The sequence below is a fragment of the Suricata suricatta genome, chromosome 3 (genome assembly GCF_006229205.1).
Source record: "Suricata suricatta isolate VVHF042 chromosome 3, meerkat_22Aug2017_6uvM2_HiC, whole genome shotgun sequence".
NCBI classification, from domain to species: domain Eukaryota; kingdom Metazoa; phylum Chordata; class Mammalia; order Carnivora; family Herpestidae; genus Suricata; species Suricata suricatta.
This window is the reverse complement of record NC_043702.1, coordinates 116,874,195-116,896,324: the sequence shown is the minus strand read 5'-3', so window position 1 is coordinate 116,896,324 and position 22,130 is coordinate 116,874,195. Positions and strand designations below refer to the sequence as shown.

General features: G+C 45.5%; 1 long non-coding RNA gene across 3 annotated transcripts in view; it reads left to right on the top strand.

The window, feature by feature from the left end:
- Window positions 1-22,130, top strand: part of LOC115288016 — a 35,488-nt gene that overhangs the window by 11,209 nt on the left and 2,149 nt on the right. The window lies entirely within an intron of this gene.

The window sequence follows — 22,130 nt, the reverse complement described above, 5'->3', positions numbered from 1 at the left end:
TCCAGGCCGCACTGGCCCGTGCCCCTCACCCCCATCCAGGCCGCACTGGCCCGTGCCCCTCACCCCCATCCAGGCCGCACTGGCCTGCAGCCCCCCCACCCTCGTCCAGGCTGCACACTACTCCTTTACACGGGGCTCCTCTGGAACCCAGGGTCTGTTCCCACATGAGCTGCCTTGCCGCAATGCCCCACTGCCCCTTTATTTCCTTTGCCCGTTTGGCCACCTCTGGACTTTCCCAGAGACTTCTCAGACACCCATTGAGCAGATGGCTCCACACGCTTCCATAAGCTTTTCTTGCACCGAGTTGGTTTGGGTGAACGTCCGTCTTCCCTGGCGGACTCTGCTGTCCTTGTTGCGTCATTCCCAGTGCTTCATTGGCCCTTGGTAGCGATGCCCTCCTCCCTCACCAGCTGTCTGTCTGCTCCTTCAGCTGGCGTTCGTGCAGCACTGGCCGTGTCAAGGCCCTGTGGTAGCTGCGGAAACGGCCCGTGAACAGGACACGGAATGCTCATGTCCTTGGAGTTTACATGCTTGTGAGAGAAGATAAGCAAGCAAGAAAGAAACACACAGGAAATAGATGAGGGGGTGTGAAGTCCCAGGCAGGGAATCAGGGCAGGGCCACGTGACAATGCAGGGGGTGGGCAGGGAACACTTGGGGTTGGAGATCGGGGAGGGCCCCTCTGAGGGGCTCCCTGGAGGCTGAGGCCTCAGTGAGCCCCTTCAGGAAGATCGGGGGGGGGGGGGGGAGAGCATTCCAGGCTGAGGGAACAGATACTACAAAGCCTCAGGCTGAGTAACAATGAGGTGACTTAGAAGGGGCCCTGGTTATCTGAAGCCAGGCAGGCCGCAGGGCTGGTGAAGAAAGTGCCTCTGAGAGAAGTGGAGAGAGAGGGGGTGGGGAGGGATCGAAGCTGGTTTTGGAGTCAGAGATCTCTGGAGCATGGGCAGGCTGCACACTTACTGGCAGTGGCCAAACGGCCCAGTGGTGTTCACAAGTGAGGCACAGGGGTGCATAGGGCCGCGGCCCCCTCCCCACTTCCACCTGCGTCACCAGAGCCTGTGGGCCGTCGCTGCTCACTTAGAACTCACTTGGCTTTCTGCTCTTCACGGGGCCTTCGTTTCGCCCAAGGCACACGGTGCATGTAACCACAAGAATGCGAATCCTCCTCTTTGGACTGAGATACGCCTATTGTTAGCCTTTGCTGAGGGAAGGCCTCAGCTCACCCCTGTCACTGCCCTGCTCACCCCTGTCCCTGACCTGTACACCCCCCCATCACTGCCCTGCTCACCTCGTCCCTGCCCTGCTCACCCCTGTCCCTGCCCTGCTCACCCCCTTGTCCCCGCCCTGCTCACCTCCCGTGTCCCCGCCCTGCTCACCTCCTGTGTCCCCACCCTGCTCACCGCCCCCGTCCCTGCCCTGCTTGCCCCCTGCCCCTGCCCTGCTCACTCCCGTCCCTGCCCTTGTCCCTGTCCTGCTCATGCCCCGTCCCTGTCCTGCTCACCCCTGTCCCTGCCCTTGTCCCTGTCCTGCTCACCCCCCGTCCCTGCCTTGCTCACCCCCTAGTCCCTGCCTTGCTCACCCCCGCCCCCCGTCCTGGCCCTGCTCACTCCCTGTCCCTGCTCTGCAGCCTCCTGTGTTCTTACCCCCTTCCCGTGCTCCCAGCGTGCTAGATCCCACGTGTCCCCGCTCCCGCACACACGGGGCTGCCAGGGTTATGTAACAAGAGCCTCTCTGAGCACACTTGGCCCCTGTGGACAGCCTCGGTGTGGCAACCCCAGGCCTCATCACAGGTGATGAGTTCACAGTGTGAACTTGAAAAGCAGGAGTCGCAGCTCTGAACAGCCTGTCAGTCAGCTTTGCTTTCTCACTCGAAATGTTTCCTTGAGACACTAGGTTTAGGTTCCAAAAAGGCCCAGAGAGGTGCTCCCCATCTCCTGGAGATCTGCACCCCATCCTCCCCAGTGGGTGGTGGTGGCTCTCTTACCCCACAAAGTGTTCACATTCTTGTGTCTGTATTCACCAAGCGGCTCGGCCACGCCAAGGCCACGTCTAGACGCTGTGATAGACCCTGCCTCGGTGCAGTCACCTAGTTTTGTGGGTTTTCCCCTTTTAATTGTGTTCCCCGTTGTTCTTGTGGGAAGTGACCGTCTTGAGAGTTTATTGATCACTTAGTATTGGAAGGAATCTGGGCCTCCAAACTTTGCATACAAGGTGACTGTGACTGAGATGCGCAACGGCCAGGTGTCTTGCCCACGTGTCTTGGTGAGGCCTAATAGTCTTGCATTCCTGATTTCGAGGATATTTCTGTTCCCAGTGACTTCCTTTAGTCATCAAAGGGGAGGTAGCAAAGTGGTGATCTGACACTTCCTTTTTTTTTAAGTTTATTTATTTTGAGAGAGAGAAAGAGCCAGCACAAGTGGGGGAGGGGCAGAGAGAGAGGGAGAGAATCTCAAGCAGGCTCCACATTGTCAGCACAGAGCCCAACATGGGGCTCGAACTCATGAACCAAGAGGTCATGACCTAAACCAAAATCAAGAGTTGGACACTCAACCGACTGAGCCACCCAGGTGCCCCCTCTTTTTTATTTTTTAAAGCTAATAGTCCATATTTATTTATTTTTTAAACATTTTTATTTTTTAAAGTTTATTTATTTGTCTTGATATTTATATTTATCTTGAGAGAGAGAAAGTGTGAGTGGGGGAGGGACACTGTCATTGCAGAGCCCATGCAGAGCCTGATATGGGGCCCAAACCCATGAAACATGAGATCATCACCTGAGCTGAGCCCAAGAGTTGGATGCTCAACTGACTGAGCCACCCAAGTGCCCCCTGTTTTGTTTTTTTTTTTAAAGCTAATAGTGCATATTTATTTATTTATTTTTAGACAGATTCTTTAATGTTTATTTTTGAGAGAGAGAGAGAGAGAGACAGCATGAGAAGGGGAGGGTCAGAGACAGGGAGATACAGAAGGCTCCAGGCTCCAAGCTGTCAGCACAGAGCCTGATGTGGGACTCAAACTCATGAACTGGGAGATCATGATCTGAGCCGAAGTCAGACACTTAACTGAGCCCTCCAGGTGCCCCAAGATGAGTGGATATTTTTAAAAGTAAAGTGGGGGCACCTGGGGGGCTCAGTTGATTAAGCATCTGGCTTTGGCTCAGGTCATGATCTCACAGTTGTGGGTTCAAGCCCCGCGTCAGTTTCTGTGCTGATCTCTAGCTCAGAGACTGGAGCCTGCTTCAGATTCTGTGTCTCCCTCTCTCCCTGACCCTCGCTTGCTCATGCCATTTCTCTCTCTCAAAAAATAAATAAATAAAACATTTAAAAAAACCAATTTAAATTTAAAAGTAAAGTGGTTCAGGGCCAGAAGAAACAGTTTGAGATGATACTATGAAACAAACCTATGTGGCACCTGTGGGCATTGGAAATTGCAACTATTAATACCATAATCTGAAGAGCTTTGGATACATCTTCACCGTGAGGTCGTGGTACATACACCTTTGACAAATTTTGAAAGGAGATATTCATGGAGAAAGTGAAACAAACAAGAAACAGGGACCCTTCTCACCCCTCGCCCTACAGCAGAGTTACTAAAAAGGAAAACCCATTTGTTTAGACCCTGAGTCAAGTTGTCCGAAAGAATGTGCTTGGAGAATTCTCTACCTTGACTTTCAGCAGGTTTGTCTTGCATAGTTCCACTGGCCATGATAGCCACGGACCTACTGGGGAAGCCGGAGCCGAGGGTCCCTCTGCCATTTGTGGAAATAATACTGAATTTGTCTCAAGGATGTACACTACATTATTTGGAGAAATAAATTGCAAGCAAGCAGCTCTCAAAACACACTCCCCTGACAGCTTCTTGTGCAAATGGTGCCATGCTTTACCTACTCGGGACTGCGAACGGCCCCTTGGATGGGCTCATTTCTACTTGGGAGCTGTTCTCTGGTCTCTGCTTCTAGCTTCCTTCAACCCCACCTGCTAAGATTTCTTTTGTGAAGCCAGGAGGCTCCATACATGTTAAAAATAACTGGGCTATATTGTGCTGCGCATCATTGAGATGTCATGAGCCGTCCAGTGAGCAGCGAGCCGGTTCTCTCCTGCCTCCGTTGGTTTCCGCGGTTTCCTTCTCTGGTGCCTGGCACTGAAGCTTGGGCTGGGAGACCTGGCAGGGAGCGTTTCCTCTGGGTTTCGTGGGGCGCGGCTCTTTGTCATGGCCTCAGAAGCTGCGTGGCGGCGGGTAAGGACGGCTGCCCTACTGGGAGGGATAATTATGACCAGTGACCTCTGAGCGTTTAGCTTGGCCTTACCCCGCACCCAAACTCTGTGCCCTAACTCAGGTGTGACTCAGAACGTGTCTCCACATCGATGATTTCCTTCCCCCTTTTAAGGAAGGGAATCAGCCTCGGGTACCGGCTAGGAGACAAGATTCCAAATCAGGCCCATTGCCTGGCCCGGTGCAGGGCTTGGAGGTGAGATGTCTGCGCAGAACAGATTAAGCAGAGGGCAAAGGCATGGTCATTAGGGTACCATACACCTGGCAAAACCGAGCACAGCCGCCCACCTCTGTGACTCACCCTCCCCAGGCATGAGTAAACGGGAGGAGGGGGTGGGACAAGCGGTGTTTGATTCAGGGAAGTGGGCAGGGCCTTAAGGCCCGGCCCTTCATACCCTCAAGACCCCACTGGTTGCCTTTTTTTTTTCCACAGACCTAGAAGCTTGGGGATCTCAAGAGACCCCTTGACCTGTGATTTCTGTCTGGGCCTTAGTGTAACCCTGTTACATGAGCAGCCTGATAAAGGAGAACTAGTGAGGAGTAGCTGGACGGTTCATGGGCTTGGGAGGCTCCTTGACGTAGCAGGAATCCAGTGGGGCCCGGTTTACCCAGGAGTCACCACATTACAGTGCTGGAGGGGAAGCTCATCATTAACTGGGCTTCCTGGAGGTAGACAAACCCAGAGCTGGTGGTGCTTGCCCTTGGCTCTGTCTGAGCCTCCTCAGGGACAGTATTCCCTTTGAAACCGTCAAGGGTGTAGTCTGCTTAGCATTACGAGAGATTTTTTCACTTCCATACCTCTGATATCATATGTAATAGGATCATGGAAAACAAAACCCCTCGACGGCCAGACTAGTTTTGGCCACATCAAAGCAACGATCATGACACCAGTCATGGTAAATTAACGTGGATCCCACTCTAAACATTGTTTTGTCCTTTTTTATTTTTAAATGAATCATTTGGCTTGAATATGATGCTTGAGACATCGAGCATCAAAATGCATGGTTGTATTTGAATATGAATACGACCTATGTTTTAATGATAATTGCTGCTTTTATTACGTGTGTGGCAGCAGGTGTATTATTTTAAATTACTTACATGACATGTAAGGTGTAGAGTGACTTAAATAATTACTGTTGCTTCATGTGGCCTGTGTAAGACGTACCAGTGTAGCCAATGAGGCCATTCTAGTCACAGAAAAAGGTCGCCCTCGCCTGCCTGTCAGAATGCATGGAGATCACGAATCTGGAGTTGTCCTTAGACCCCAGTGACGTAGTCCTTCCGCTCACCCTCTCCCACAAGCTTGGCATCCTTCTAGGTGGTAAAGGTCCACCCATAAAAAGTCCTAGTGTGCAGTGGGTCTGGATCCGAGGCCAGAAATGGGGTGTGGTCCAGGGACCCCTTCCTTTTGGACACTGTACAGTGTACTTCTGGCCTGGAGCCATGGTCGTTGTGCCCCCCCCCGACCTCCTTGTTGTGATGGGCTGCCCCTGGTGACCCTGGAATTACAGGATGAGACTTGTCCTGGGCTGAGCCCTCAAGCCGGCTGGTCAGGGCCAGGCCCGGCCAGAGGTGACTCCGCGTGCAGAACTTCATTTGTGCGAGAGAGGTGGCTGAGCCTGTCTCTTTGTGCCCCTCCAGTGCTTACCCCTCCTCTGGCCTTGGGCTGGGGAGGGGAGATGGCCCAGGCCATCCTTGGGCTCCCTGAGAGAACCTGGCCATGCTTGGACGGCTTCTCCAAGGATCAGAGGCTCCCAGGGAATGGGGATCTGTGGTCTGAGAATTTAATTGGGTTTGCAGCTCCCCTTACTCCCTCTCACAACCCCATAGTAGACAAAATTCGCATCAAAGGGCCAAACAGTGCCATGGGGGGGGGGTCTTGCCACCCCTTTTCCCTTCCCTGCATTCCCCTGCCCATGGGTTGGGAGCACTGTTGGTGGCTCTGACACCTGGTGGCCATCTAGGGAACTGCGCCCAGGGAAGCCCTCCCCACCCCCCAAGCCCAACCCCCAGTAATTTAATGTAATATGTACTTTATACGTGACTTATTGTTAATCGAATTGTTTATAAGGAGCATTCTGGCAAATACACTCAACAGAAGGTATCTGGACAGAATATGTACACTCTGATGTGCCAGCACCGTGTGGGGTGTGCCAGAGGTGCAGGGAGGAGGGGACTTCCTTTACCTTATAGCTTTAGTTCTCTCTGAGATCCGATGTGCACAGAAAGGGTGACTTAGTTTAAACTGTAGCTGAAGTACGCTAAGGCAAGATGCCCAGAAGTGCAGTGTGTACCCTCAGGGCTCTTGCCCTCCTTGTTCCTGTTCAGGCACCTTCTCCCTGGTTCCAACTCGGATCAGGGCTGGGGCGGTGCAGCCTGCCGCTCTCTGGCAGGAGAGCTGGGTCCAGTTAAAGCAGCCACCTTCTCTGTGCTCCTGGCTGTCCGACACCAGTGTTTCCTTCCCCTGTGAACAGACCACTTGCTCCCTCCCCCTGTCCCAACCTCTCATGATGACTGACCTGGTTTTATGCTTTCTTTCCAGTATGTGCCCAGGGACAGCAGACACTCCCTGCCCAACTGTGCCCTTCACCCGGCTCGCCACCCATAGCCCACGATCCCTGGGCCGCCGAGCAGCCTGGGGGAACATGCGAGATGTCCAGGGTCCCCGGTGCCGGCTTCAGTCCTCACGGACGGGAGGTCCCTGGAGGGCGGACCTGAACACCGCCATGAGCTCCTTTGCAGCCGTTCCTCAGGGGAGGGAAAGTTTAGTGATGCACACGACTGTCGGCCTTTAAACCCAGATGACATGTTTCAGCTCTGGCCGTCAGCCCTTTTGCGCCCTCGAGGGTCCAGGATAGCGTGAGTGTTACCCTGGGATTGGTTCCTGCGTCCACCATGACCCGGTGCCTGACCTGCTGGCGATGGCCCTCACCCTGCTCTGGTCAGCACCATCCTTACCTTCCAGAACAATCAGAGCACCTCCCTTCATCCTTTCCCCTTCCCACAGCTGCTAGCCAGATTACAGGTCTGTAGCAGACACCATGTCAGCCTGAGGACGGAGACCACACGCTGAGGACCGCAGCAGAAGGCTGAGCCCCTGGCAACCTCACGGACCTGCCAACACAGCCCACGACTGCTTACTTCTGGTCTCCAGGAAGTGAAGGATAAGCTGACGTTACCTGAAGCCAGACTTAGGGACCCTCAGGGGCACCCACCTGTTTTCCTTTTCTCACCCGGACTGCAGCACGGGGCCACAGCTCTAAAAAAGAGCAGAAATCACACAACTCCAATCTCTGCTAGAACTCTGTGCACACAACAAAAAAGATCTGTCGGTGCTATCATTCTTGGAATTATTGAATTTCGAGTGTTTCCACCATGGAGGTGGAATGGGGGGAGGGAACTGGGCTTTCGTAAATGCACAGAAGTATCTTCTGTTTAAATGTTTGATTCATTTTTGAGAGAGAGCACAAGCGGGGAGAGGCAGAAAGTGAGGGATAGAGGACCCGAAGCAGCTCCAGGCTCCGAGCTGTCAGCACAGAGCCCGGTATGGGGCTTGAACTCATGAACAGCAAGATCATTACCTGAAACGAAGTTAGATGTCCAAACAACTGAGCCATCCAGGCGCCCTAAAGTATCTTCTGTTTAAATGGGGGTGGGATGGGGAGCCTGGGTGGCTCAGTTGGATAAGCTTCTGACTTTGGCTCAGGGCATGATCTCACAATTTGTGAGGTTGAGCCCCACGTCAGGTTCTGTGCTGACAGCTCAGAGCCTGGAGCCTGCTTCAGATTCTGTGTCTCCCTCTCTCTTTGCCCCTCCCCTACTTGTGCTGTGTCTCTCTCTCTCAAAAAAAAAAAAATTAAAAAAATAAGAGGGGGCGAGGGTAGGGGGGAGGAGGGGCATGAGAATGCAAAGGGGAGAGACAGGCTGCTCTGACTGCTTTTGTGAAGTGCACACTGGTCCTGAGCTTGGAAAGAGCAGGGCAAGGCCCTCGTTCACTTCCCCTGCATGTGAGACAGAGACAGTGTGCCTTGCTGCGGTCATGGGACCCAGGTCTTTCCTGATCCTGGAGTCATCTTTTGTTAAAAAGCACCTTCATTGACATACACCAAACTGTGCATGTTTAAATTAGATAATTTGATGTTTTGTCACGTGTTTACATCTGAGAAGCTGCTACACAATCAATACCTCGAATGTGTCTGTCACCCCCCACGTTTTCTCTGGTCCTTTTGTAACCCAGCACCCGCCCTGGCAACCAGTGAGCTGGTTCCTGTCTGTGGATTAGTTAGCAGCCTTAAAGTTTTATACAAATGGAGTCATATAGTATGTGTTCTGTTTTCATTGGTCTGTCTTCCTCACTCAGCATGTTTTTTCTTAAGATTTGTCCATCTCGTTGCACGTCTCAGCTCATTCTGTTTTATTGTGGAGTAATATCCCAGTGTGCCACACAGTGTGGGACTGGCTAGTAAAGCTGCTGAGAGGGGCCCTCCCGGGGAGCTCAGTCGGTGAAGCGTCTGACTTTGATCTCAGCTCAAGTCATAATCTCACAGTTCCTGGGATTGAGCCCTGCATCAGCTTCTGTGCTGGCAGTGTAACGCCTCCTTGGGATTCTCTCTCTGTTCCTCCCCTCACCCCCCATCAAAATAAATAAATCAACTCAGAAGAAAAAAAGCTGCTAAGAGCATTTGAGTGTAGGACTCTCACTCACGGATGTATATGGAACAGGAAAATGGCTAGATCATATGGTAGGAGTGGGCCTCACTCTTTTGTTCCTAATCAGATATTCTTATTATACATATATCCTTACCCTTGATTTATATACCCTTGTGTGAATATACCTTTATGTATTTTGTTTTATTTATTTAAACAATTATTTTACATGTGTGTATATATACGTATGTACATATGTATTTAAAGCAGGCTTCACGCCCAGCATGGAGCGCAATGCAAGGCTTGAACCCATGACCCTGAGATCAAGATATGAGCTGAGATCAAGAATTGGCCACTTCACTGACTGAGCCTCCCAAGCGCCCCCACACCCTATCATTGTACATTTTAAACAAAAGATGTGTAATACGGACTTATCTCTGAGCCATGATACGTTTTGGAGAGAAGATGTTTTCATTGCCAATGTGACTGTTCCTTGCTTTCCTTCTTTGGGGAGAGCATCCACATGCTCTTTCCTTTCATGTGGAGACGTATCCACACAGAAGGGGCTCCTGCTCTCTTTGTCCCATGTCCAATTCAAAGCCACAAGTAAAAGAAATGTCATGAATTCAGATATTCATCGCTGCTTTTGACTCTATATCTTTTCTCGCATGTGTGTCCTTCCAGAATGACCTTATAAATAATTTCTTCTCTCAATTATCCTAGTTTTTAATTTTTAAAACATTTCTCAAGATTTTAGTGAACATACCGTAAAATTCATCCACTTAAGTGTGGTTTTTAGTATATTCACAGATCTGTGCACTCAGCACCACTCTCTTAAATTTAGAACATTCAACTCAAAAGAAACTGAGTTTTGCCTGTTAATAGTCAGTCCCTGTTTTCTTCCTCCCCAGTGGCTCTTCCCCACTAATAATCCACTTTCAGTCTCTGTATACTCCGAACATTTCATGTCAATGGAATCATATCATATGTGGTCCTTCGGGATTGGCTTACTCCATGTGGTGTTTTCAAGGTTCATTGTGTTGTAGCATGGATCCGTACTTCGCCCCCTTCATCTTCTTGAACAGTCTTTATTTTGTAGAGAAGTTTTAGGTTCACAGCAAAATTGAGTGGAAAGCACAGAGAGTTCCCGTGCAGCCCTTACCCAGCACAGGCACAGCCTCCCCCACCGTCAGCACTCCACACCAGATAGTGTATTTGTTCTGATCTGTCCACCTGTGTTGACACGTTATCACCCAAACGCAGCATCCCTAAGGGTTCATTCCTGATGATGTGTATTCTACGTTGTCTTTTTTTTCCCCCTTAATTTTCTTTTTTACTTGAGCGTAGTTGACACACAATGTTCATTCTATGGGTTTTGACAAATTATAATGACATGTATTGCCATTACAATATCGTTCAAAATAGTTCCATGTCACAGATTTGAGTCTAGAGTTCTCTCTTGTCCAGCAAGAGAGTGGACACAGAATTGAATACAAGAGAAGCTAATGTCCGGGAAGAGACAAGAGCCCCAAGTAAGGGTCCTTGCTCCATGTTCATTAGGATCAGAAGGCATTCAAGTGTGATGGACGTGCAGAAAGAGACAATGGAACAGCAAACATTAACTCATGGGTGTGAGAGAAAGGAGGTTTCAGAGATAATGCAGTGTTTAGGGGTTTGGGTTAATACAAAACAAAATCCTGGCACTGAGCAGATGGCTGTTTATGGCAGGCATGAGGTGTATCTGTTTATCTTAACTTGTCTAGAGGATAAGACAGCATGCTACCTCAGGGTCAACAAGGCACCTTTCTCTTGCTAATTAGCTCCCCTTTGGGCAATTTCACCCTGCTGTGCAGTCTGTAGCCCTGCTTACCTGTTTACCTATTCTGGATGCTTCCGTCCTGTGAAAGCAGCTTTCTGCTCTTATACTATGCTGAGGCCCTTTGCCCCATTTACCTAATCTTGGATGCTTCAGGCCTAAACCTTGTTAATCCATTGGTGCAAACTCAGGGGATTCCTAAACTTACTCCCCACAGTTACATGACCCTAAAAATCCCCTGTACTCTGCTTAACTTTGTAAAGAGCTGCCCAACTGTTTTACAAAGTGGTTGCGCCATCTTATGTTTCCACCAACATGTGGGACTTCCAGTTTCTCCATCACCTTCCCAACACTTGGGATGGTCAGTCTTTTCAGTTTTAGCCATTTTGATAGGTCTTGCAGTGACTTTGGTTTACGTTCCCCTGATGAGTCCTTTTGTTTTCCATCTTTGTGTTTTATTTGGGGAAGTACATGTTCAAATGCTTTGCCCATTTAAAAGATTGTGTTGTTGTGGCACCTGGGTGGCTCAGTCAGTTAAGCATCTGACTCTTGGTTTTGGTTTAAGTCATGATCTCACGACTCATGAGTTCGTGCCCTAAGCTGGGCTCTGCACTGACAGCTCAGAGCCTGCTTGAGATTCTTTCTCTCCCTCCCTTTCTTGCCCCTCCCTCAAACTCTCATTTTCTCTCCGTTTCTCTAAATAAGTAAACTTTAAAAATGTGTTGTTTTTTTGTTATTAATGTTTGAAAGTTCTTTATATAGCATGAATACAAGTCCTTTATCAGATACATGTTTTAAAGGTTTTCTTTCAGCTTACAAGTTATTTTCATTCTCTTAGGGGCTAAATTTAAGATTTTTGACTAAGTGCACTTTATCAATTTTTCTTTTGATGGATCTCGTTTTTGGTGTTCTGTGTAAGTAATCCTTGCTCCCCACAATCCACACAATTTTTCTCCGATACTTTTTTCTAGAAGTTGTACCATTTTTGGTTGTACATTTAGGCCTATCACTCCATGTTGCATGTGGCGCCAGGTATGAACTGGAGACCATTGGTTTTGCATGTGTGTATCTGGTCATTCCAGCCCTGCCCTTTCTCCACTGACTGCCTTGGCACCTTTGTTAAAAGATAGTTTTGGATACATGTGTGGATCCATTTCTGGGTTCCCTCTTCTGTCCCCTTCATCCATTTGCTTATTTGCACCAAATCACAACTTTTTGATTCTTGTAGCCTTTAAATAAATCTTGAAGTCAGGTAGTATGAGTTCTCCAACTTTGTTTCATTTCATAAGCAAAACAAAGCTCTCTAAGCTCTTCACGTTTTCATATAATTGTTAAAACTAGCTTGCTAATTTCTGCAGGATCCACCTGGGATCTTTGCTGGCATTGCACTGAATCTATAGAACAGAAAATGTATATTTCTCCCGCCTTTTAAAAAGCTCTTCTTTAATTTTTCTTTAGCAATGTTTTGTAGTTTTCAGTGTAGCTGTTTGCATACCTTTTGTCATATTTATCTCTAATTTCCTTTTTTTGATGCTGTTATAAATAGTATTATTTTGAAATTTTTTAATTTCTGATTTTGTGTTGCTAGTATACACAAATACAATGGACTTGTTAAATTGATCTTGTTTTCTTATTAAACTTACTAAACTCTCTAGTTCTGGTAGGTTTTTTTTTTTTTTTTTATAAATGATCATATTGTTTGTGGCTAAAGGCAACCTTATGTTTTCCTTTCTAACCTTGATGCCTTTTATTTCTTTTTCTTGCTTGATTGCACTGGCTAGAGCCTCTAGTACACTGTTGAACAGATGTAATGAGAATGGATGTCCTCTTGTTGTTCCTGATCTTGGGGGAGGGAGGTATTGAGTTCTTCACCACTAAGTATGGTGTTAGCTATAGACTTTTCAAAAAATTTTGTTTTAATGTTTATTAATTTTTGAGAGACAGAGACAGAGTGAGAGTGGGGGAGGGGAAGAGGGGGGAAGACACAGAATCTGAAACAGGCTAAAGGCTCTGAGCTGTCAGCACAGAGCCTGACATGGCGCTTGAACTCATGAGCCATGAGATCATGACCTGAGCCAAAGTCGGATGCTTAACTGACTGAGCCACCTGATGCCCCAGCTATAGGCTTGTCATGGATGCTCTTTATCAGGCTGAAGAAGCTCCCTTCCATTCCTGGTTTGTTAAGTCTTTTTGCCATGAAAATGTGTTGCATTTTATCAAATGCTTTTTCTGCATTGGAGATGATCATGTGGTGTTTCTTATGGATTTTTTAATAGAATGGCTTACATTCATTTTCAGATGTTAAACTGAAGCTGTAATCTTGAGATAAACCATACTTAGCCATATGTATTACTCTTAAATTTTTTAAAATGTTATGTCTTTTTTTATTTTATTTTTTTAACATTTATTTGTTTTTCAGAGAAAGAGAAAGAGAGAAGGAGCAGAGGAGGGGCAGAGAGAGAAGGAGACCTAGTATCCAAAACAGCGTCCAGGCTCCAAGCTGTCAGCACAGAGCCTGACATGGGGCTCGAACTCATGAACTGTGAGATCATGACCTGAGCCAAAGTTGGACTCTTAACCAACTGAGCCACCCAGGACCCCCCCCCTTTTTTTTTTAAGAGAGAAAGAGTGCAAGTAGGGGAGGGGCAGAGGTTGAGGAAGAGAGAGAGAATCCCAAGCCAGCTCCACGCCCAGTACAGAGCCCAATGTGGACTTGATCTCATGAATGTGAGATCATGATCTGAGCCAATATTAAGAGTCTGTGCTTAACTGACTGTATTACCCCTGTGTTGCCCTTTTAATAATTGTTGTATTACATTTACTAAAATTTGTTTAGGAACTTTGTATCTATGTTCATGAAGATATTGGTCTGTAGTTTCTTATAATGTTTTTGGTCTTGGTATCAGAGCAGTCCTAGCTCATAGAATGAATTGGGAATTATTCACTCTTTAGTTTTCTTTAAGACTTTGTGAACTGGTATTATTTTTTCCTTAAAGATTTCATAGAATTCACTATCTGGGCTAGGAGCTTTCTTTGTGGGAAGGATTTAAATCTTAATTAATTTAAGTTTAATATCTTTAATAGATATAAGTCTATACAAGTTATTTGCTTCTACTTGAGTGAGCTTTTGTAGTTTGCATCTTTCAAACAATTGTTCATTTTATATAAGTTATCAAATTTATAAGCATAAAGTTGTTTATAATATTCTTTTATTATCCTGTTAGTATCTGTGGAGTCTGTAGTGATGTTACTTACTTCTCTCATTCCTAATATTGGTAATTTTGTCTCCTCTTTCTTTTTCCCTGATCAGCCCGTCTAGAAGTTTATTAGTTTTATTGATATTCTCAAAGAACCAGTGTTAGATTTCATTTATCTTGTATGTTGTTTTTCTGTTTTCTATTTCATTGATTTCCTCTTTGATTGTTATTATCTCCTATGTTCTGCTTACTTTGGTTTCATTTATTCTTCTTTTTCTAGTTTCATATGGTAGGAACTGAGGTCATTGATTTGAGACCTTTCTTTTATTCTAATAGGCAACTAGTGTTGTAAATTTCCCTACAAGAACTGCTTTAGCAGAATCCCACAAACTCGGATAGGTTGTATTTTTCATTTTTATGTAGTTAAAAGTTTTTTCCAGTTTTCCTTTTGATTTATTCTTTGACCCCTGGGTTATTTAGAGGTGTGTTATTTAATTTCCAAATATTTTGAGATTTTTCCAGACATCTCTCTGTTATTTATTTCTAATTTAATTCCATGTGATCACAGAGCATACTTTTTTGGTGTGTAAACCCTTTTACATTGATTGAGGTATGTTTTATGGCCCAGAATATGATCCATCCTTATAAATGTTCCATGTGCACTTGAAAAGAGTGTGTATTTTCTTCTGTTGGACACAGTGATTATTCATATGATTACTCTTTTTTAAAGTTTGTTTTTTTCAGTCTGAGAGAGTGTATGAGGGAGTGAGCAGGAGAGGGGCAGAGAGGGAGGGAGGGGATCTCAAGCAGGCCTCCACTCTCAGCACAGAGACTGACGTGGGGCTTGATCTCACAAACAGATCATGAGCTGAGCCAAAATCAAGGGTGGGACGCTTGCTTAACTGATTGAGCCCCCCAGGCGCACCTCATGTGATTGCACTTAAATCTGTCATTGGAGCACCCAGGGGACTCAATAGGTTGATTAGTTGTCCAACAAGCCAACATGGAAGATAAAATGGAGAGGTGCATGGGTAACTCAGTGGGTTAAGCCTCCAATTTCAGCTCAGGTCATGATCTCACAGCTTGTGGGTTTGAGCCCTGTGTCGGGCTCTGTGCTGACAGCTCAGGCTGAAGCCTGCTTCACATTTTGTGTCTCTCTCTCTGCCCCTCTCCTGCTTGTGTGCTCTCTCTCACTCTCTCTCATTCTCTCTCAAAAATAAATAAATAAACATTTAAAATGTGGATGTGTAAAATGTTAAAAAAATAAATCTATCATTTACATTTGTTTTCTGTTAGTTTCAGCTATTCTTTTTTACCTTTTTCCTCATTTGCTGCCTTCCTTGGGATTGTCTGTGTTTTCATTTCATCTTCTTTTTTGTTTGTTTTTTTCTTTTTAAGAGAGGGAAGGGGCAGAGACAGAGAGAGGGAGACACAGAATATGTAGCAGGCTCCAGACTCTGGGCTGTCAGCAGAGAGCCTGACATGGGGCTTGAACCCATGAACCACAAGATCATGGCCTGAGCTGAAGTCAGAGGCTTCACCCACTGAGCTACCCAGTCACCCCTCCATTTTATCTTCCATGTTGGCTTGTTAGTTGTATCTCTTCACCTTGCTGTTTTAGTGGTTTGCCATATTGTCGTTAACTCGTCAGTCTGCCATCAAGTTACATTATGCCACTGGAGTGTGGTCTGAGAGCGCATGGAGTCTACCTTCGTTTCTCCTCCTGGTTTTTATGCCATTGCTGTCATATATTTTACTTATATATTTGCTATAATATATAATAAACTCTAGGTTATATTGCTGTTTTTATGTGAAGAGTAAGTTTCTTATTTTTAACTTTTTCTTTTGGATTAATAATAGATTTTTTAAATGTTTTTATTTATTTTTGGATTAATAATAGATTCACAGGAAGTTGCAGAGAAATGTATAGGAAGGTCCTGTGTCCCCCTCAGCCGCCTCCTTCAATGTTGGTCTCTTGTGTAACCATAGGAAATTGGCATTGGTACAACCCAGAATTTATGCAGATTTCCTTAGCTCTACATGCACTCATTTGTGTGGGCAAGAATGTGTATGTGTGCATATCTGTGCAGTTCTACTTCATGTATGGCTTCCTGTAATTGCCATCACAAGTGACATACAGTGTCTCTCATTCCCACAAGGCTCCCCCATACCTTCATAAGCTGATCTGCCCCCCTTCCTCCAATCCATGACCTCTGGCAACCACTAATGTGTTGTCCATCTCATATTATAGTCATCTCAGGAATATCACATAAACGGAATAGTTTAATGGCATTGTGCAATATGTAGCCTTTTGCTTTCCCATGAGGCCAGTCCAAGCTCTCATTGTATCAATAGTTAGTTCCTTTTGATTTCTCAGTAGTATTCCAGGTGTGGATGTCCCACAACTTATTTATTTATACATTGAAAGGCATTTGTGTCGAGTCTAGTTTTTGGCTATTACAAATAAAGTTGCTATAGACGTTCATGTATAGATTTTTGAGTGTATGTAGGATTTTCTTTGCCTGGGATAAATACCCAACAGTGCTAAGGCTGGAGTGCATGGTAAGTGCTTTTATAGGTTGAGAAGAAAATGACAAATTATTTTCCAGAGTGGCTGTAGCCTTTTATAGTCCCACCAGCAATCCCTGGGTGATCTAGTTTTTCCACAGTCTTGCCAGCACTGGGATTTTTTTGTTTTGTGGGTTTAATTTGCATTTTCTTGGTTGCTGATTTTTTTACATTGGGTCATTTGGTTCTTTTCCACCTGTATATTCTCTTCACTGACATGTCCTTAGTTAGAAGGTGGCTTCTAACTGTATTTTGTGCTTTTCTGCTGTTGAGTTTTGGGAGTTCTTTGTATATTCTAGACACCAAGTCCTTTGGTAGACAGGTGGTTTGCAAAGATTTTGTTCCTGTCTTTTTGCTTTCTTAACAGGCTTTTTTCACAGAGCAAAAATGTTTAGTTTTTAAGAGGTCTAATTTGTCAAGTGCTCCTCTTTATGGATCATATTATTAACGTCATGTCTCAGCACTCTTCCTAGCTAAACGTCTTCCAGATTTTCTCCCATGTTGTGTTTTGCTCAAAATTTCATAGTTTTACAGTTTACACTTGAATCGATGCATTCTGAGTTAATTTTTGTAAAAGGTGTGAGGCTTTGGTTGAGGTTCTTTTTTTTTTGCCAACTGACCTTTTTATCACCAGTTTTGAGCATATGAATATGATGTGCCTTGGTCTGGCTTCCTGTTGTATGTGCTGGGGTTTAGGGAGCTTCTCATATCTGTGGCTTTATAGTTTCCATGAAGTTTGGATTATTTCTTCAAATACATTTTTTATGTCCCTATGCCTCGTACCCTTGGGAGATTCCAAGTACATGCATATGAGACTGCTGGACATTGGCTCACAGCTCACTGAGGATTTTATTTCTTTAAATTCTTTTTCTTTCTGTTTACATCTGAGTAGCTTTATTGCTATGTCTTCAAATTCAGTAACCTTTTCTTTTGCAATATCTACTTTGCCATCAATTCTATCTCACCTAATTTTTATTCCAGATAATGTAGTTTTTATCTTTAGGAGTTTTTTTTTTTTTTTTTAAAGGAATTGTTTAGGTGTTGGCTGGTATTTTATTTTACTTTACTTTACTTTTTCAGCCTTATTAAGGTATAATTGACAAAAAATGGTAAGATATTTATTTTTTTGAACTTTTTCTTTTTTTAATTTTAGGGAGAGCAGGTGCAGGGGAGAGGGGAAGAGGGAGAAAGAAAGAGAATTCCAAGCAGTCTCCACACTGTCAGCACAGAACCCCATTTGGGACTTGAACCTACAACTGTGGGATCATGACCTGAGCCAAAACCAAGAGTTAGCGCTCAATTAGCTGAGCCATCCGGGTGCCCCAAGATGGTAAGATGTTTAAAGAGCACACTCTGATGATTTGATGTGTGTATACCTTGTGGAAGAGTTTCTCCCATCTAATTACTTAATGTACCTGTCACCTCACATATTTATTTTCTTGCATGTGTTTGTGTGTATGCGTGTCAGAACATTCAAGTTCTACTCTCATAACAGATTTCACTTATATGACACAGTGTCATCAGCTGTGTCCCCGTGTTATGCGTTAGATTCTCAAAGATTCTCAGTCCTTATTCATCTTATAGCTGAAAGTTTGTGCCCTTTTACCAAGCTCACTACTGCCCCTTCCCTGCTGTGGCAACCTCAGTCTATTCAGTTTCTTTCTTTAAAAAAATTTTTTTAATGTCTATTTTTGAGAGACAGAGAGAGAAAAGAGAGAGAGAGAGAGTGCAAATGGTGGGGGGGGGGACAGAGAGAGAGGGAGACACAGAGCATGAGCAGGGGAGGGGGTAGATAGAGAGGGAGACAGAATTTGAACCAGGCTTCAGGCTCTGAGCTATCAGCACAAAGGCCAACATGGGGCTCAAACTCAAGAACCATGTGATCATGACTGAGCCAAAGTTGGCCACTTAACCACCTGAGCCCCCCAGGCACCTGTCTGTTCTCTGTTTCTGTGAGCCTGACTTGTGCTGTTGTTTGGTTGCACATGGAAGAGATACCGTGCAGTATTTCACTTAGTGTAATGCCATCAGGGTCCATCTGCGATGTCAGAAGTGTCAGAATTTCCCTTCTCATGGCTGAATGGTATCCTACTGTGTGTGTGTGTGTGTGTGTGTGTGTGTGCGCGCGCGCGTGCGTGAGCACGCACAACTTTACCCATTCATTCGCTGATGGACGCTTAGGTTGTGTCCATATCTTGACCACGGTGAGTAATGCTGCATGACCATGAGGGTGCAGATACCTCTTTGATGGCCTGCTTTCAGTCCTTTGGATGTATATCCAGAAGTGAAATTACTGAACCATAAGGTCCAGTAATTTTTTAATGTTTTGAGGAACCTCCATACTGTTTTCCACAGTAGCTGCACCCAATTACATTCCTACCAACAGTGCATGAGCTTCTTAGTTTGATGTGGTCCCACTAGTTTATCTTTGCTTTTGTTGCTTTTGGTTTTTGGTGTCAAATCCAAACCTCGTCGCCGAGACAAGTATCAAGGAGCTCACCACCTGTGTTTTCTTCTAGGATTTTTATGGTTTCAGGTCTGAAATGTAAGTCTGTAATCGATTTTGAGTTGGTTTTTGTATGCAGCGTAAGACTGGAATTCGATTTTATTCTTTTGCATGTGACTGTCCAGTTTTCCCAGCACTATTTGCTGACAAGACTGTATTTTCCCCATTGTGTACCTTGCATCCTTTGTCATAAGTTAGTAGAGCAAATATGCATAGGTTTATTTTTGGGCTCTTTGTCCTGTTCCATTGCTCTGTATTGTCTAGAAGTTTGATAAGTGTCTTTTTTTTAAATGTCTTTTTTTGAGAGACAGAGAGAGACAACGTGAGCAGGGCAGGGTCAGACAGAGAGGGAGACACAGAATCTGAAGCAGGCTCCAGGCTCTGAGCTGTCAGCACAGAGCATGATGTGGGGCTTGAATCCACGAACCGTGAGATCATGACCTGAGCTGAAGCCGGACGCTTAACCGACTGAGCCACCCAGGAGCCCCAATAAGCGTCTTTAAGAAACAGCTTTCATGTGTCCAGGTCAATTTTGAGCACATGTAATTACACCTATAATGACTGTTTTTATGTCCTTGTCTGTTAATCCTCACATCTGGGGCTATCAGTTATGGATCGGTTTATCTTGATTAATCATTCTCCTTGTTAAGGGTACGGTTTTCCTGTTCCTTTGGTTAGTAGTCTTTCATGGATGCGTATAATTGTTAATTTCACCATATTGAATGGTTGATATTTTTGCACTCCTCTTAATATGAAAGACAATTTTTTGGGGGGGGGATCTGAGTCAGTTAAGCGTCTAACTTTGACTTAGGTCATGATCTTGTCATTCGTGGGTTCAAGCTCCACATCGGGCTCTGTGCTGACAGCTCAGAGCCTGGAGCCTGCTTCAGATTCTCTGTCTCCCTGTCTCTCTGTTCCTCCCCTGCTCATGCTCTGTCTCTCTCTCAAAATTAAACATTAAAAAAAAGAAAATAAAATTTTTAAAAATGTTTATTTATTTTGAGAGAGAGAGAAAAAGAGAGCACCTGGGGAAGGGACAGAGAGAGAGCAGGAGGGAGAGAATCCTAAGCAGACTCTGTGCTATCAACACAGAGCCTAATGCGGGGCTCAATCTCACAAACCGTAAAATCATGACCTGAGCCAAAATCAAGAGTCAGATGCTTAACTGACTGATCCACCCAGATGCCCCTTAAAGAATTTATTTTTAGGTAATGTCTACTTGGGGCTTGAACTCACAACCTCAAGATCAAGGATTGCAACTCCACTGACAGAGCCATCCAGGCACTCCAAAAAACAATTTTTTAAAGAGAATTACCAGGTCTTTTATTTTTGTATAGTTTTATGAAAAAAATTAATATGTCACAAAGCTTTTTCCCTTCAGGGAGAAAAAATAGAAAAGTATTAGAAATAGAAAAGGGTAGAAAACAATTTCCATAAAATCAAATAGGCAATGGTAACTTGAAAAAGATTGGGAATCACTGCCTTACACATTATACGTGAACCAAGAACAATGGTCACAGCCCCCAGTGGCTGATTCATGCCACTGGCAGTGAGCAAAATCAACTGGAGAAAAACAGACTACGTGTTTGGAAGCCCCGATAAATGCTTGAGCAGACCGATTCATGGAGACAGTGGTAGAGAGACATTTTGATATGCGTATTTCAATATCCTAGGCATACTTTTGAGTTTTGTTCTGGGACGCAGTTAGGGTCACTGTAAGCAGTTGTGTGTTGCAAGCCTGCCCCCTATGCCCAAGCTCCCTGTGCAGGTGCTCGGGCTCTGCCATATTGGGCCTCTCTGGCCCCTGTTCCAAGATGCTGGCTTTTCTTGGTTGTTCAGAGTCCCTCAGGCCTTAGGGGAACACTCAGGTTTTCACACCATGAGCTTTCTCTCTCTTCCCCGAGTTTTCTCCTCTTGAAATCCTAAAACCGTTGTCTAACCGGAGGAAAGAGGCCCCTTCATGAGTCACTTATTTTATCAGGATTTCTTCTTTGTTTTCAGGCATTGCTCGTTTTCCATCCCAGGCAGACAGCTATTTTTCTTTTTCTTTTTCTTTTCCCCTTACTCACATTTAAAATTTGAATTCTGGAAAATCTTTTTTATTTTTTATTTTTTAAATGTTTTTACTTATTTTCGAGAGTGAGAGAGACAAAGTGTGAGTCAGGGAGGGGCACAGAGAGAGAGGGAGACCAGAATCCAAAGTAGGCTCCAGGCTCTGAGCTGCCAGCACAGAGCCCGATGCAGGGCTTGAACTCACAGACCATGAGACAATGACCTGAGCCAAAGTTGGACGCTTAACTGACTGAGCCACCCAGGCACCCCGAGTTCTGGAAAATCTTAAGCCTGCCAAAACACAGAGACAGTTCAGCAGGCTCCCCTGTACTCATCAACAACTATTTTTCTAATGTGGACTTGCAAACACTAGAGACTCACCTTCAGGTTACAGAAGTTGGGCGGTGGGGATGCACAGCCCTGTGTCTCGTTTGGTGTGTGTGTAGGACTCCTGGTTTGTCATGCAGGTTTGGATGGACACAACACAAAAACTAAGAGTCTCCAGTGATTTTCAGGGGATACACCGGGTGTCTCAAATACTCTCTGACTTGTATTTATGCATGGTCCTTGCAGCCTGTGGCCTTTTCTGTGCTTTCTTTATAGTGGGTTTAGGCCATATCTCATCTTTCATCTAGATTTACACTTCATGAATGTAGTTCCTAAGCTTCCTTCTTCTTCCTCCTCCCCCTCTCCTCCTCCTTCTCCTTTGTCTCCTCCTCCTTCTCTTTCTCCTCCTCTCCCTCTTCTTACTCCCTTCTCCTCTTTCTCCCCCTCTTCCTCCTCCTTCTACCTTCTCCTCCTCCTGCTCTCCTCCTTCTTCTCTTCTTCCTGCTCTCCTCCTCTTCCTCTCCTCCCCTCCCCCTCCTCCCCTTCCCTTCCTCCTCCTTCTACCTTCTCCTCCTCCTGCTCTCCTCTTTCTTCTCTTCTTCCTGCTCTCCTCCTCTTCCTCTCCTCCCCTCCCCCTCCTCCCCCTCCTGCCCTTCCCTCCTCACCTTCCCCTCCTCCTCCTCCCCTTCCCCTCCTCCCCTTTCGTTCCTTCTCCTTCTACCTTCTCCTCCTGCTCTCCTCCTT